The 15,248-nt window shown below is 44.7% G+C and overlaps 1 protein-coding gene across 4 annotated transcripts in view; it reads right to left on the bottom strand.

The window, feature by feature from the left end:
* The window catches only part of nlgn2a (neuroligin 2a), a 209,626-nt gene extending 195,881 nt beyond the window's left edge, over nucleotides 1–13,745 (bottom strand). For 3 of the 4 annotated variants that reach the window (XR_012592404.1, XM_074623510.1, XM_074623508.1), the window contains exon 1: nucleotides 12,691–13,745. The gene's annotated coding sequence lies outside the window, so the exon portion shown is untranslated. The remainder of the gene's footprint in view (nucleotides 1–12,690) is intronic. The other variant, XM_074623509.1, reaches the window with a different exon arrangement.
* Between the last annotated feature and the right edge of the window lie 1,503 nt (nucleotides 13,746–15,248).

Raw genomic sequence — 15,248 nt, forward strand, 5'->3', positions numbered from 1 at the left:
GCACAACGTACTCCTCCAAAGCTCACGACTGAAATAAGGTCTTATTTGAGATAAGCTCTTTATGTGAATCTTCCAGCAGTGTAACAGTTCAAAGGTTCAATGTGTATGGTGTTTTCAATGTCATGGTTCAGTATGTTTTTCGTTTCATTTAGATTTTTCTCAGTTATGCATAAACAACATTGTTCCAACAATCAAATTGTTGAAATGTACTCTGACACAATTTAACCCGTCAGCTCTGCAATAGAAATGGTCCGCTAGTGCCTGCGTTCGTATATTTGCTTATTGTGATGTCATTTCTTGGAGTATCTTCAAATGCTTCATATCCCTAAAATCTGTAAACCCTAAGCTAAAAGGTTATGCAAGACAATAAACCATAATAATTGATAAATATATTGAAATTGTGGCAAATACAAAATTGGACATGTCATAAAATGTTACTAAATAAACAAAAACATATTGATCAGAAAAGTTTTTTCTAAATGCAGAAACATGAACTCAATATTTCTTAACACTCCACAAGTTATTTGAACAATGCACATATTTAATATTTGAGATTTGCTCATTTTTATGAGCAGATTGAGTGCAAATGCGTTTTGATAGTTTATTTACGTTCCACACATAACATAATGACATTGTGCGCTTGCAAAAGACAGAAGCCTTAGCTTTCTGCTGCCAAAAGAATGAATGCTCTAGCTTTTATGAGGTCCGTTTTTAAAGGGTTAATTGATTTGGGAGCATCTTCAACACAGTGCTACCTTTACAGGCTGAATAGAAGTGTTTCACACAACACACTGCCATGTTTTCTTGGTGGAGCTACTACTATTTATTGAACGTGCCAAGACATACACTAAATAAACTGCATTAGACTAATACAACTATACTTTTATGCTTCATATGGGAGTTCAAATCAGCATCCGTAAGTCTGCAGAGTTGTGCATTGGTGTTGCATATTGTATTTCCATTGAAACTGAGATTACACAGGTGATGAAAAGGCTGAATGTAAACAGGATGAAGCTTAGTGACAATATCCTAGTAAATAGCAATTGTAAATAGGATTCTTTATACAGTATAATATGCATATAAACATGCTGACAGGTACGCTAATCTCTGTAGACTCCACGGATAAAGTTGTGGTTGGTGTTTAATATCCCCACCCAGCCCCATGTGATAGTGTTATCACTGACCTTGACTTGTAGAACCCATTGGGAATCATTTTACTCTAATGCGTAAAACCACAATGTTTAACTTGTTCTCTGCTCAGCTCTGACTCTAAATCCCTATCTGTCGTGACTGACCTTGAAGTCTGGCTTTGACGAGACTAAATGTAATAGCATTATAACGCTTGTACAGAAAAGACTCGTGAGCTGGAGAGGGCACTTGACAGATCAGATTATTCCCTAAAACATATTTACTCTTGTGCCGCGCTGACAGCTATAGTGAAATATGCCCCGAGGCTATTAAACCTGCATGTGTGTGTCCTTGTATGTTTGCATGTGTGTGAAGCCATGAGAGTCACTTAGGCATACAGAAGTCAGAGGTTCAACACAATGAGGACTCGCCTCCACAGGCTCTCAATCTCATGTCAAATGTCAAAATATTACCAGCAGGTGATAAAAGCCACTGCTGTGCTTCATTCACATAATATTCCCAAAAGAAAACACGTACTTTTTGACATTTTTCTCCTGCCTCTATAATAACAAAAAAGTGTTTTCCCATTACACACACAAAAAGATGAATATATATAGATAGATAACCCCATGGCAGACCCCATGAGTTGGATCCCTCAAGTCACACATGGCAATAACATCTTCTACAGAATCGTTTCCCTCAAGCCTTAACAAACGTAGGCTACCACATGAGCAGAAAGGAATCCATTCAGCACCCCCTGGGCATGCTCAGCTCTTCTTAGCCCTGCAGGCATCCTGTAGCTTTGAATCTTCACTGTCTTTGCCTCTTTTTTATTTGCAGAAGGCCACAAGGGATGGTACTAGCTCCAGTATGCTTTTATTACTATTGTAAGAGCTATCCTTTCAGAGAGAACAGAAGTACCACTTGCCAAGGTTACAAGGAATATCAAACACAACAAACAAATGCAAAATGGTTGTATAGTAACAGTGAAGCCACAAAAACACTCAAGGCTCAACATCTTTATGAGTCTTGTCACTTTTTACACCCTCTGTTTGCCTAGCGTGTCTCGTCCCATACACATGGCGTCTTTTAAGGCACAGACACACCAACCCGGCATCAAAGAACTAGCGGCGACGAAGGCCGCCTGTTGAGTCACCTCATCGCCTTTGCTTTGGCCAAAACGTTGCACTCAAACTTACCGATTCAACATGCTGAATCAGCCGAAAAAACTCTGACATGGGCAGACTAGAGCCGGTGCGGGACACACCTCAAAAACTAGGCAGACAGACTCTCACTGACGGCCCCAAACTGTCCAACGGCCGACCGTCAGCTTGGTGCATCAGGGCCTTTAGTCTTTAGTCTTTTCACCTGCAAGTGAGCAGCTTCCCCAAAATGTCCATATAATGTGCCCCAAGGCTGACACTAGTTCCCATCCCAGTCCACACAGGAAGTTGTGGAGTAGAGCAGCGAAGATATGATCCCTGACTGGCTTCCCTCCCAATAGGTACCTGCCAAAGGTGTTGATGAAGCACCACAGTCCAGGAGCAAACGCTGCTCACTATGGTGCTGGCTAAGTATATTTCCCCTGCGCCACACAAGCGCCAACCCGTGTGAGCTTTATTGTGACAAAGCTCTTGTCGCTACACTCTTAACAGAAAATATTTCTCTTCCATATGCATTCCCCTCTGCAGTTTGCCAAAGCGTTCTATATTTAACGGACTTCCACAAGCGCGCACATCGCTTCTGGCCCGGTTTGAATTCCAATCTCTGGCTGTGGCCCGAGCTGGAGACCTCGGGATATGAATGAATCATGTACCGCTGAGCCAAGCCTTTAAATCAAACCATCCACCCACCAGGAATTGGACCATAGATTACACATGTTTCTGGTTCGGATCCATTTAGCACCCCTAAACAGTCCGTTAGGCAAGGATGAGAACTAGACAGGGTGCAAAGGGTGTGATGCACCATGGAGCACGGATAAAACATTACAGACATTAGGGAGGGTAAGGGTGAAGGGGATTTAAGTGCAGAGGGAGTGGAGCACAAGCTGCTGAAAGGATGTCTGTCAGGAGAGAAACATGGAAGAGGAGGTGAGGGGGCTAAATGGAAAAAAGGAACAATGGCGGAATTTGTTGAGGGGTTACAAGCGGTGTAAACAGGAAAAACAGTCAAGAGGCAGGACAGAAATGGAAGAAATGGGCAAGAGGATGTTGAGGAGTGGGGTTGTTATAATGGCCTCCCTCCATAATGATCTCTGAGATCCTCCTAATTGGGCAAATCTCCGAGCAGTCACCCAGCACCCTGCTCTGGAGAACAGGTCAGACGGAGAGCAAAGAGAGAGAGACGGAAGGAAGGGGGAAAACATTTACAGACACAAGGGGGGTGCCATGAAAAGGTTGAGCTATGTGAGTCTAATGAATTGAGGGGTTGTACAAGAGCAGCATTGACCTCCAACTCCCTGCTCCCTACTTGCCTTAATTCCTCTTTCCACGCTCTCCGGCTCTCGCTGCCCCGTTGTAAATCTACGAGCAGCTGAATCGACTGAAATTTTGAAAAATACGTTTGGCTTCGGATGACGACACCACTAAGGCTTAGGGTGGCCCAGGGACCTCGTTTGGGAACAGTGTGACCAATGAAAGAATGGCTCTGGGTGAGGGGTGTGAGCGAATGAGGAGAGTGCTCTATGAGGGCCTCTTCAGAGGGCTAATTTATGAGCATCCTGATCAATGGGTTAATTAAGTGGAGAGGAGAAAACGGAGAGGCTGGCCCGAGTGGCCAAAGAAGGGGGATGGATGGAAGGACAAATGGGCGGAGGTTAGGAGGGGAATCGCAAGAGAGGTAGACGGATTTTGGGTAGGATGTGGAGCCAATTGTGGGAGTTAAATTCCCTCGTGTGCTTAACTAAATTGACTGGGACCGTCCAATAATTCTCTGATGGGACTTTCTAGTTAGTGATGATCATGAGCTATCGGCTCACCTACTTGAATCAATACTACTCCACCTCTTCAGATTTGTCAAAGTCGACCAAAATAAGATGTCAAGAACGCAATCCATTGGGGCAGTCTTTCAGAGACCTTTTGGAAAATCAATTGCGATATTTACTTGTCAAAAAAAAAAAAGGAGGAATAAACGTGTCGAGCGCACACGTGCAACAACCGTGCTTACACAACACACACGCGCTCGCAGCTGTTCAGTCTTTCCAGAATGTGAAGCACGTTCTCCGGTGAGAGGGATAGAGCTCATCCTTTGAAATGTGTTTATTCCCCATAAAAGGAGAGAGAGAAGCAGAGAGAAGCAGTGAAAGAAACAGGGCCAGAAAATCCTGCTGACTTGCAGCCTTCTAAATCGCCGCCCCCCCCCTCCAACCTCCTCCCCTTCTCCTATTCCCCTTCTTATTTCCAAGTCTCTGGAGTTTAAACCCAAATGGAAAGAGATTGTTTCATGTAGGCACCAGGGGAGCTCTGGTTGCTTTCTTCCCAGGTCTTCATCTTCGCAGAAACACCCCCATACCGACCACATTCTGCCATCTAGAAGCGATGTGCGTTAACATATATCCCAGCAAAGCAATCTTGCCACTCATTATCCGTTAGCACTAGCATGTGATCAAGGTTACACTCCCTTAGCCTTTCTAATTAAGGTGACAAGGCCCTATCGTTCTTCCTCTAATGGTGAGCCATTCCCCTCTTTACGTTCCACCTACACATTCCTGTACCTTTTACCTTTATAGTTCCTATACATGCATTTCTAATCTTCAATATGTGATCACTCTTGCCTCCTAAAATTATAAATGTGCGACCACAAAATCCCTCTTTCTTACACCTTTGGTAAATCCCAGACAGAAGGGACACGTGAAGGGCACTGAACGGGGAAGATGAGTCATTTTCACCCAGATACTGTAGCCTGAGGGTAGCAGATAAGTGCACTCAATAAAGTCCGGTACGAGTCAGAACACTGACATTTATGTCCCTGGTGCTGTGAGCTGCTACCTGTGCAAGTATAGTGCACGGAAATCTGCTCATGCAGGCCGTTTGTCCCGGGAGTGATCTGCACAGATTGGAATTTAGCCCCTCTTTCCTGCTACCATTTGTCAGCAGAAGAATTGCCTTAGCCTTGAGAGACAGTGTGAAGAGCCGCAGATGAATGATTTAACCAACACGCATTGTTTTCTATGAAGGATGGCGGATACACATGCCGCATCCTTAAATATGGAGAGAGAAAACAAAAAAGAAAAGTGCCTTTAGTTAAAACAAATCAAAAGGAGAAAGGCGTGCCAAAGGTTTTGAGGCGTCTGCTCTTTAGTGTGAGCACAAAGGCAGAACCTTTCACTGTTGTGTGTGTGTGTGTTTGTGTGCACATGTGTGTCCCTGTTCTGTTCATCCCGAGGGTTAGTGTTTTCTTTGCTGATTGTGACAATAACGGCGACGATCATTGCCTTCTTGGCATCATCGAGCGCGAAAGTGTAACACTGCCATTCTGGCGCTCATTCATCACTGTCGCGCCTCTGCTTTCGTCCCTAACCAGCACATACACACACACACACAAACACACACACAAACACACACACACGCACACACAAATACATCCAGGAACTAGGAAGGGCCTGTCAAGGAGGAGACATCCTAATTCACTATGTAGGCTTATTCTTTTCATTAGCGTCCGCCATCACGACAGCTAAACCCCGGCAGCCTAACAATGCATCAACCGGAGCCAGACGGAAGTGCTTGAAACGCTCCATTTGTTTAGAGGTGGAGGGGTCGGGGCTCAGTTCTTAGGTCGAAGAGGTGGCTTGCAACCGTACACGCATGCATGCACCCAACACATCCACTCCTTAACGATAAATGTCATAGCAGTAGAGGAGGTAGTGCTGAAAAGAGCTCGCCCAGAGCTCCTGAGGGCAGCACTCCGAACAGCAGCAGTAACCCCTGGGAGATCGTCAGCAGCGACTGGTATCTCTGAATCCTCAAGTGTTAGCCATTAGGCGGCAGCTCCGGTCGTGCCTCGAACCCACCGCAGCCCACCGTCACTTATGGAAACAGATGGACATCAAACGGATAAAGGCCGGGCTCGCACTACGGGACAGCCACTGGGCTATGCCTCAACGGAGGCTCATTATGTCTGACTGAAGCACCGGCACACACCAGCACAAGAGGGAATGTATGTTTTATAACAACCCTCATCATTATACAGTGCAGCCTCGGTGATAACACTCCAGCGTGTTGGCCAACACAGCCACTGCTGCTGCTGCTGCTGCTGCTGCTGCTGCTGCTGCTGCTTCCTTTGCCAGCATTGCCATTCAACTGGTCTTTCTCTAGCTAGTTGTTAGGGTTTCGGCTGACAGCTCATACTAATACGTGTGCTGGTGTGTCAGCCCATACTAATGTGTGTGCAACAGCAGGGGAAGAGGTAGCATATAGCAGATGTTAAGAGTGCAGAATAGAGATGATGGTGTTGTAATGTTGTGGCATCCCTCTCTCTCTCTCTCTCTCTCTCCCTGTTGTACAGTATGCTCCTTCACAGCTTGCTTTCCTGAAACACCCTCCTTGTTTGCTCTTCAGCTTGCTACCTCCGCTCCTTTCAATTTCTTGTGACATCCGCGCCCACTTGACTTTCAGAGCACACTCTCCTCCTCCTCCTCCTCTTCCTCTCTCTGTATGTGTCTGGGGTAAGAGGGCAGGTATGGCGGCCCCTGCCTCCCTGCCTGTCTCCAGACCTGCTGACCCGCAGCTTGTTTGCGATGCTGAGGGTTTACTACGGAGTGCTCGCCAGGATGTGGCCACTCCTGACCTTGAGATGCCGTCAATACCATAACTCACTCAATTTCTCCGCGTCTTCAACGATGGCGAAATGTAACGTGTGCTTGCGAGACAAAGATGCGCTGCAGTGCTGTGTGTGAATAACACGGGGAGGAAAAAGGATATTTCATGAACACATTAATCTCCAAAATTATGTTGCGGTGAGATTTGTGTGTCAAATCCCTGGACTATGAAAAGGATTGCAGAGGGGTATTAAGGGCAAAAACAAAGAGCACAGGTAGAATTCCCATGGACGCGCCAGAGAAATGCGCCTCAGTTTGCCAGAGGGATCAGCTGCACTGCTCGGAGCGACATGGATTCCGACTGTCAGTCAATCTGATTGGCCGGGAAGCAGGATGTATTTAATCCCGGCTGTTGCTGACTCCAGTGCTGTTGATTCCATCAAATCTGTATCACACTCTCTATTCAGGGCCTGACTCTGCAACACAGGAGCATGAAATCCCATTGTACCTCTATTATGAAGGGAATTATTTGTTCAAAAAAAATCACTCAACGGTGGTTTTAATCTTTTCAGGTTTTTTATTGTCAGAGGGAATGTAGAGCTGCGCTGTCCAACTTGAGAGAGGAGCAAGCAGTTCAGAGCTCGCCGATGGCTGTTCTGGGTGGTTTCTCACTTTCTCCGTCTTTCCTTTGGCTTTTATTTCTTTGAAGAGAAGAGGAGTAAATGTTCATTGATCTTAGCCGGTGGTCAGCGTGGTTCTAGCGGGACGTGGGAGGAGTGGCGATGCGAAGGTTTGGCCGGAGACTCGGGGAGCAAACATCAGGTTTTTTTTTCCCCGATCAAAATGTATCAGAGAGCGTTCGACCTTGATCTAACCTTAATGAGCCCACAGGGGACACCACGGCGCTGTTCGCCTCAGGTTGACTGACGATTTGGAGACAATTGGAGGAGGCATAGGAAGTGAGGGAAAGACGTGAGAAACAATACGAGGGGGAAAAGCAAAATAGCAGAAAAATACTCTGCAATGTAAAGAAAAAGAAGAAGACTGAGGCAGAGAGGAAGAGAGAGGAAGGATGGAGCTGAGTCAAGTAATGGCTTCAACCCCTCGTCTCCATCTTGCACCCCAGAGAGCAAAGATCTCATTCAACAGGCTCAGACAAAGGAGAGATGGGCCACTGTGGAGGGACTGTGGGAGACCAGCACTCTAATAGAATGGCAACAAAACAGACAGGATGAAGCCGGGAAGATGGAGGTCCTCCCCTCAGAGAACAATCCTCAACAATAGCATATCATCTTTTATCTTTAAGGCCTTTGCGCACCATGTCCGTATTTTTCGTCCACACGTTTAAAGATAAATACGACCTCACGTTGTGGCGATCACATTCAATATCAACTTTCATCTGCTATTGAAGTTTTCAGAACGGGTTTGATTTCTGCGTTTTTCCGCATCCGTCAAAAGGCCAAAGATTTAGTTGTTTAACCCCTCACACCGTGTCCTAACTGGATGCGAAACGAGCAAGCAGCGAGACGTTTTGAACTTTTGTTGGACGCCCTGTTCCTATTTTTTCTGTGACTCGCGTTGAGAGCGCTGCAACACGGACAAGGAACGGCTGATTAGTCTAGATAAAATGAGCCGTCAGGGCCGCCGACAGCGGGAGAAAACCTGGTGAATTGACATGGATGTAGATGAGGATATTAACTGGATTATTACCACTTTGAGAACAAGCATTGACGTTCGCAGTTATGTGCGAAGCGTTTTTGATCTAGCTCAATATAAAAAAAAATTGAGAGTAGGCCTACAGTTCAGGTGCATTCAAACGCAAGGACCGAGAGTCGGAAAAGCATCCTGTGCTCCTCATACAGCTTACTTCTTCTACCTGTTTGGATTATTTTGTTCAGTATTATGGAATACACAATGAACTAATGTTACACTATATAGCAGGCTGAGCAGGGACAAACAACTGGTGAGTGAAACATCCACATTTAGTCTTTATTAAGTTAACACTAACCCGTCTTTTAAGTGGTTACATCCGGTAACGTCTCCATTCTGATATGGAGCACACTGCTGATATGTATGTGGTTTGTTTGCATGGCGTAACAGAAGTGCATATTTAACCTATTCAGTATGGACAGAGAGCGTCTGATGTTCTCCCAGCACTAAGCACTTTACAATAAAGAAATAAGAGATGCGGAAATTAAAGATAGATGTGGCACGTGATTGCATAACAGCTTGAAACTGGGGATGGTCTCAAAACAAAGGATGTATTAAAGATTAGGCAGTAGTGATTGTGCTCTAGGCAGCTAAACGATAGCTTCTTGCTAATGTTAATCATTCATTAGCCCCGTTTGTGACTAGCGCTGTCCATTGCACCCACGTAATTAGTTCAGTTTTGTCTTGTATCGCAAATTTTCGCAACAAATACAATACTAAAACGCATCGGACTCAGTGTGCAAGGTTTCTATGTGTAACTTGGTGTGCAGACCTTTACTCTTTCAATAACTCAGCACATGCAAGGCCTGCATAATATTACAAAAAACTGGACATCCAGCTTTTGCTTTTTTCCCCAGCTATAAAAAATGGAGTAAATAAGATATGCTAATGCTTAGGTTTGCTTATTTTGAATGGAATCAAATATTTGGGCGTAACGATTTCATGTAAGGATTCTGCACAGCCCCAGAGAGCACTGTTTACTGGGCTTTACCATATAGGGGGGAAAAAATGCAGCCTCCAGCAATTTAGACATTGCAGCAGTCGATACGGTGATGTCAGTTTTTTTTTTTTTAGTAATTTCGCAGCCTTAATATGCACCGACAAATGCGGGAGCACACATGAGAGTGTCGACGAAAATAAAACAAAAGCTTCAGGTTTAAATATCTTTGCGGGGCTTATCCTTCCAAAAAGATGCTGCCATAGCAACGACACACACTCCCTCGCAGAAAGCAGCCGGTGCTCCCTTTGAACCAAATGAATGAGTCGGCCACAAATGGATGGAGAAGAGAAACAAATTAATACACGGACGGGGGAATAAAGGCGATAAAGGAGTCGTGCGGAGCGTATATGCGGTCTTACAAAAGCGTACCGTCTTTGGCGGAGGAGGGAGGTAGTGCAAAAAGTCGAAATTCATTCAGTGGGTGGAGATTGGTAGTCTACTCTACACATGACAACAAACACATGGGTGATTACATGGGGAGGCTGGTGCTCAAGGGAGAAGGAGAGGCATATTCCCATTGTGAACAGCTTGTTGTCAATTACCAAGGCTTGCTTTATAAAAAAAAAAGGGCAACCATTGTAGAGCTATTCCATTTAATCAGCTTTATTTTGTACTACAGAAGCAGGGAAAACAGGGTTTTGGTGGTGGAGTGTGGTAGTCATAAAATCTGCCAAAATATTGACACAGCTCAAGTAGTCCTACGGAGATATAATTCTGTACTTTCATTAATTAGGTGTTCATTAAGTGTCTGTCAAACACACTGCTCTCAGTCACCTTTTCTAAACAAATCCTTCAAATGTGCAAATAGGTGCCCACAATTATTCAATACTCCATCAATCACACAACCACTAACTGTACAGTTTGTCACATCGGAACCTTATTAGCTAAAAAGTAGAAGACTCGCAGTTGGGGAAATAAAATTATGCCGGCAGTGAGTCCTGAAAATACATTTCTGCACCTTCAAAGCGATGACTGACACACATAGTTTCCCTTCCTCAACGGTTTTCTCGTAGTAACAGAAGGGAGATGTGAACAATGGCGCTAATTTTCTTACTAATTCATTCGCTAAACAAACATTTAATTTCACCGGCGTTCATCAGACGAGTCTCCAGTCAACGTGTCAGCTGCCATCACGCTGAAGATTTTTTACACAGATGACATCTCTCATCTAAAATTAGAAGCAACTGCTGTCACCGCCACAGTCAGAAAACAACATCCTGACGCACTGGGGGACCTGCTGTCGCTGCTATCTACAGTAAAAAATAAATAGTGGAGGGATAAAATTAGAAGTGAACGGACGGGGCTTTTAAAAAAAAAAAAAGGGGGCTGTGAAAGTGTGATTGTGATTGTGATGGCTATTTCAACCCACCCTGTCACAACGCTAGCCTGCATCTGTTGACTGCTTAGCGACCCGCGCTAGGAGCCATCAATCTACCCGGCAACGCGCTTTGAAACGCTTCAGCCCCATCTGCCTCCAGCTTTGCTGCACCTTGCCCACGATGGAAGGCGTTGAGCAATGTTTTTCAGGGGTCTTTCTTGCATGCATTTGCTTTGGGACACAGAAAAAAATGAAATGCAGAGGACGCTCACACGCATAAAAAGTGTGCAGGCCTCCTTGACGAGGCCACCTGGTCTTTGTGTTTTTGTATTGTAAATCAGACCCAAAATGCACTGCTGCAGAAATGCCCTACAATCCCCCCCCACCACCACCTTTCTCCCATTCTGTGTACATATTTCTCTCTCACACACAAATGCCTGCAATCCCTCTACACAATGCATTAGCGTGTCACCTTTATCCCCCTTAAATATCTCCACGGGTCTTCAAAGTTTCCAGCCAGCCGCCACCGAGATAAATAACAACTCCTCTGTGACAACATCTATTTAGCACAAGGACAGTCGCACATTTCCCCCCCTCTCCCTCCGCCTCCATTAAAATGCTTTCTCCCCACAGAGGAGATGTCCCTATCTGCTATATAGGGCAGACTAGCTGCCTAAAACCAAAGGAGAGAAGCCGAGCGGAGCTGCCTTCGCCTTCTCGTCGCCGCAGATAAGAACAGAGGTCTTCTTGTCCCTGCTGAATTCTATCATCTTGCAGGCCCTGCCGATCCGAATGCCCCACAACACCCGCCACAGCATATAAATGCGCCCCATTCTTCCTGCTATGTGTGTGTGCATCTATTTGTGTGTCTGTGGAGGGGAGCCTTTAGGGGGAATATGTTCTCATTGCCATGGCGTTTCCTGGCTCTTTTGAGTATAAAGACCCCATGAAGATATGAAGTTGAAGGATGATTTAACTGTTGAAGGGGGACCTTTGTGAGTGTGTGTGCATCGTCTTTCTGCAACACAGGCTTGGTTTGCATGTCAAATTCCCCCCTTCCACTCCACTACTATTGCAGACAATACACAATTAAAGAAATGCACGACCAGTATGTGCAAAACACTTTTGATTAATAAAGCTACAAATTCCGCATGTTATACGAAGACAGAAATGAAGCTCAGCCCGTCGGTGAATAGCAGCCTCTGTTTCTCTCGTTCCACCAAGAGGAGGTCTGAGTCCAAGAAGTCCTCATTAATGGTACAGAGAGTGAAGAGGAGGATGCATCTTCAGCTCCTCTGCATGAAGCACGGCTTCTCAGTCACAACAGGTTTTGACACTAATACAACATGCAAAAAATCAAACAGATTTTGGCCCCCAAAAAAAAAGAAAATGCTCAAATAGAAGATCAAGACATTCATTTGCAGACATGATTTGGACAACTCCAAATGCATTTTTTTCCAATGGCTTGTTGACCACATGCATCTACATTAATTTTCAAAAAAGAATTTTAGAAATGACATGCAAGACAAGAGATAGTTAAAGATAAGAAATCCCTAATTTTAGCCCCATTTTGCTGATTCTGATCCAACATTTGTTAACATTTTTCCACTCTAGCAGCCTATCAAAGACACCCTCTAGCACAGACACACACACACATAATCAAAAATGCTTATTAGATACACATTAGGAGAAATAATGCATGTTTTAGTGTCAGATTTCTTTTAGTAAGAACCATGTCCTCGGTAGAGATGAGCATTGAGCATGTAAACTGCAGCCTACCTGTTAATGTGTGATCCACTGGGTGCTGGTGTGATGCCAGACTCCCACTGATTTTTCCTGAGATTTCTCCTCCTTGTCCTCTCCACTAAAGCGTCCTCCAGCAAGCCAGCAAAAAGTACTTATTTCTTAAAAAAAAAAAAAAAAACACCACCTTCAAAAATGCATCCCCCCCATCCAACAACAACAGCACTGTATCTCCTTCAATCCAGGTGAGACTTCATGACTGGAGACAGAAAACCAAGCTGCTCTACTGCATCACACAGCACATCCAGCAGCAGGATAACGTTGGAGGATGATTCTCCATCCTCGTCTTTCTCCAGTAATATATTAATTAATTTCTCTGCTGAAGGAAGAATGTCTGTTTTTTTTATCGAGGCCTTAACAAAAAAAATAAATAACCCCGCAAATAACTAGTGTTGTCTGCAGGCTTTAAAACAGATCTGACAGCCCTGGAGGAGGAAAGAAGTGTCACCTGCATGTGCTGACCGGCGGTAGCATCAGTTTTTGAGCGTTTTTCTGGCGTTTTCGTCGATAAATCCTCAATAAATCCCCTCCAGAAGAGCCTCAGACACCACAGAACACCAAGTCCAAGTGGTGGTGCAAGCTTCAGGCTCGGTAACAGTGGCGGGCACAGACTGCACGGTATAGTCTCGTGTTGGGAAAAGAAAAAAGGATGCTGCTGCTGCTTGCTGCTTGCTGCTGCTGTGATGTGCACGCCTCGGCTAAACTGTCGCGCGCACGTGCACGCTCGCAACGCGCGCTCCCGGCGTGTGACGCGCGCCGCAGTGTCCTCCCTCCCTATGCAAGCTGGTCGCCTTGGCAACGCTTTCCTCTGACCTCAATATGGTCCTTTTTTCTACTAGAATAAAAAAATAAAAAAGATGTACCTCCTGTTTGTGTCGAGATGACAACACACACGCTCACTCTAAATAGGTATTAATCCGCGCAGAGCTGCAGGTCTCCATCTTCTCCTGCAGAGATGTGGAAAAATTAGTGCTGAGGAGTTTCATTTTTTTTTTCTAGGCATCCCTCTCTCCTCTCCTCCTCTCCTCCTCTCCCATCCTGATCTGCATCAGCATGACGTCAGAAGACGTTAAAGGGATACTAGCCTCTTTTTTTTTTCCTCCACCACCTCATCCATCCTGCATCTTTTCCCTTTTTCCACCATCCCCTTCACCATTCACCCTCCATCCATCCTTACCTCAGTCGCTCCCCAACCATCCAAGTGCTCCACAGACAGACTCAGGAAATCCTTTGTCACCCCGAGCCATCAAACTGTACAACATCTCTCCACACTGTTAAGAATTCCCCAGTAAAATAACAGTAAAGAACTGATGGCAGCAGGGTTGCATTTTTATTACTGTAAAATTAACATTATTATACTGTCGCTGAAATTTACAGCTTTGTACTGTTAATGAAAAATACAGTTTGAACTGTTTTTTTTATTAATTTCACAGTATTTTACAGTTAATTTACTGTTTAAAGATACATTATATAGCCACCTTTCTTTTACATTATCTTACTGATTTGTTTTAATGCACTATTTAGGTTGTATTTTTTGCATACATTTTAATAAACATTATTTTTTGCCTAGATGAATAGACTTAGCAGGTTACAGACATAGGAATAGTCACACGAAATACAATTAAAAGCACTTGTTAGGAAAAAGGCTATAATAGACTTGTTGACACTTTTCCCCAAAAATGTCTGTCTATAGCTGGCTACAAGCACAGAATGCAAACCAGAACAACATGTGAGTGAAGAACAGAGCTAATTCACTGATTTTACAATCATGTTCAATATACAAGCCTCACATGAGCAGATCAGGTCCCAGAATTAAAAAAATACTGCATGAAATTGTTACTGATACTTTAGACAGTTGATCAGCAGTAAAGTGCTGTTTTTTAAGAATGCATTATAGTTCAGTTAAAAACGGCCTATGAGCGTAATTTAACAGGTTTTCTTTTGTATTAACAGTAAAGCACTGTTTTTAGCATAACAATAATAATAGTAATAATAGATTAAACTTATATAGCGCTTTTAAGGATCTCAAAGACGCTCGACACATTCGGGGGGAAAAAACGATGTGAGACAAACAGTAGACGAACGACAAAAAAACAAGCGACATACACAGGCACACATGGGTAGGAGGAGTGGGGGGCTACAAGTAAGCAGAGGAGAAAAGATGGGTCTTGAGGCGGGACTGGAATATGGTGAGGGAATCGGAGTCTCTGATGGGTTTTGGGAGGGAGTTCCACAGCTTGGGAGCTTCCCTGGAGAATGCTCTGTCCCCAAAGCTGCGGAGGTTGGACTTGGGGGTGGAAAGTAGATCAGCTGAGGTGGGTCTGAGGGACTGTTGAGGTTGGTAGGGGGAGAGGAGGTCAGAGAGATAAGGGGGGGGGCAAGTTGGTGGAGGGCTTTGTAGGTGAGGGTCAGGATTTTGTATGAGATCCGGTGGGAGACGGGGAGCCAGTGAAGGTCTTTCAGGACTGGAGTGATGTGATGCCATGATTTGGTGTGGGTGAGGAGTCGGGCAGCTGCATTCTGAACCAGTTGAA

This window comes from Sebastes fasciatus, chromosome 22, assembly GCF_043250625.1.
Source record: "Sebastes fasciatus isolate fSebFas1 chromosome 22, fSebFas1.pri, whole genome shotgun sequence".
In the NCBI taxonomy this organism is placed as follows: domain Eukaryota; kingdom Metazoa; phylum Chordata; class Actinopteri; order Perciformes; family Sebastidae; genus Sebastes; species Sebastes fasciatus.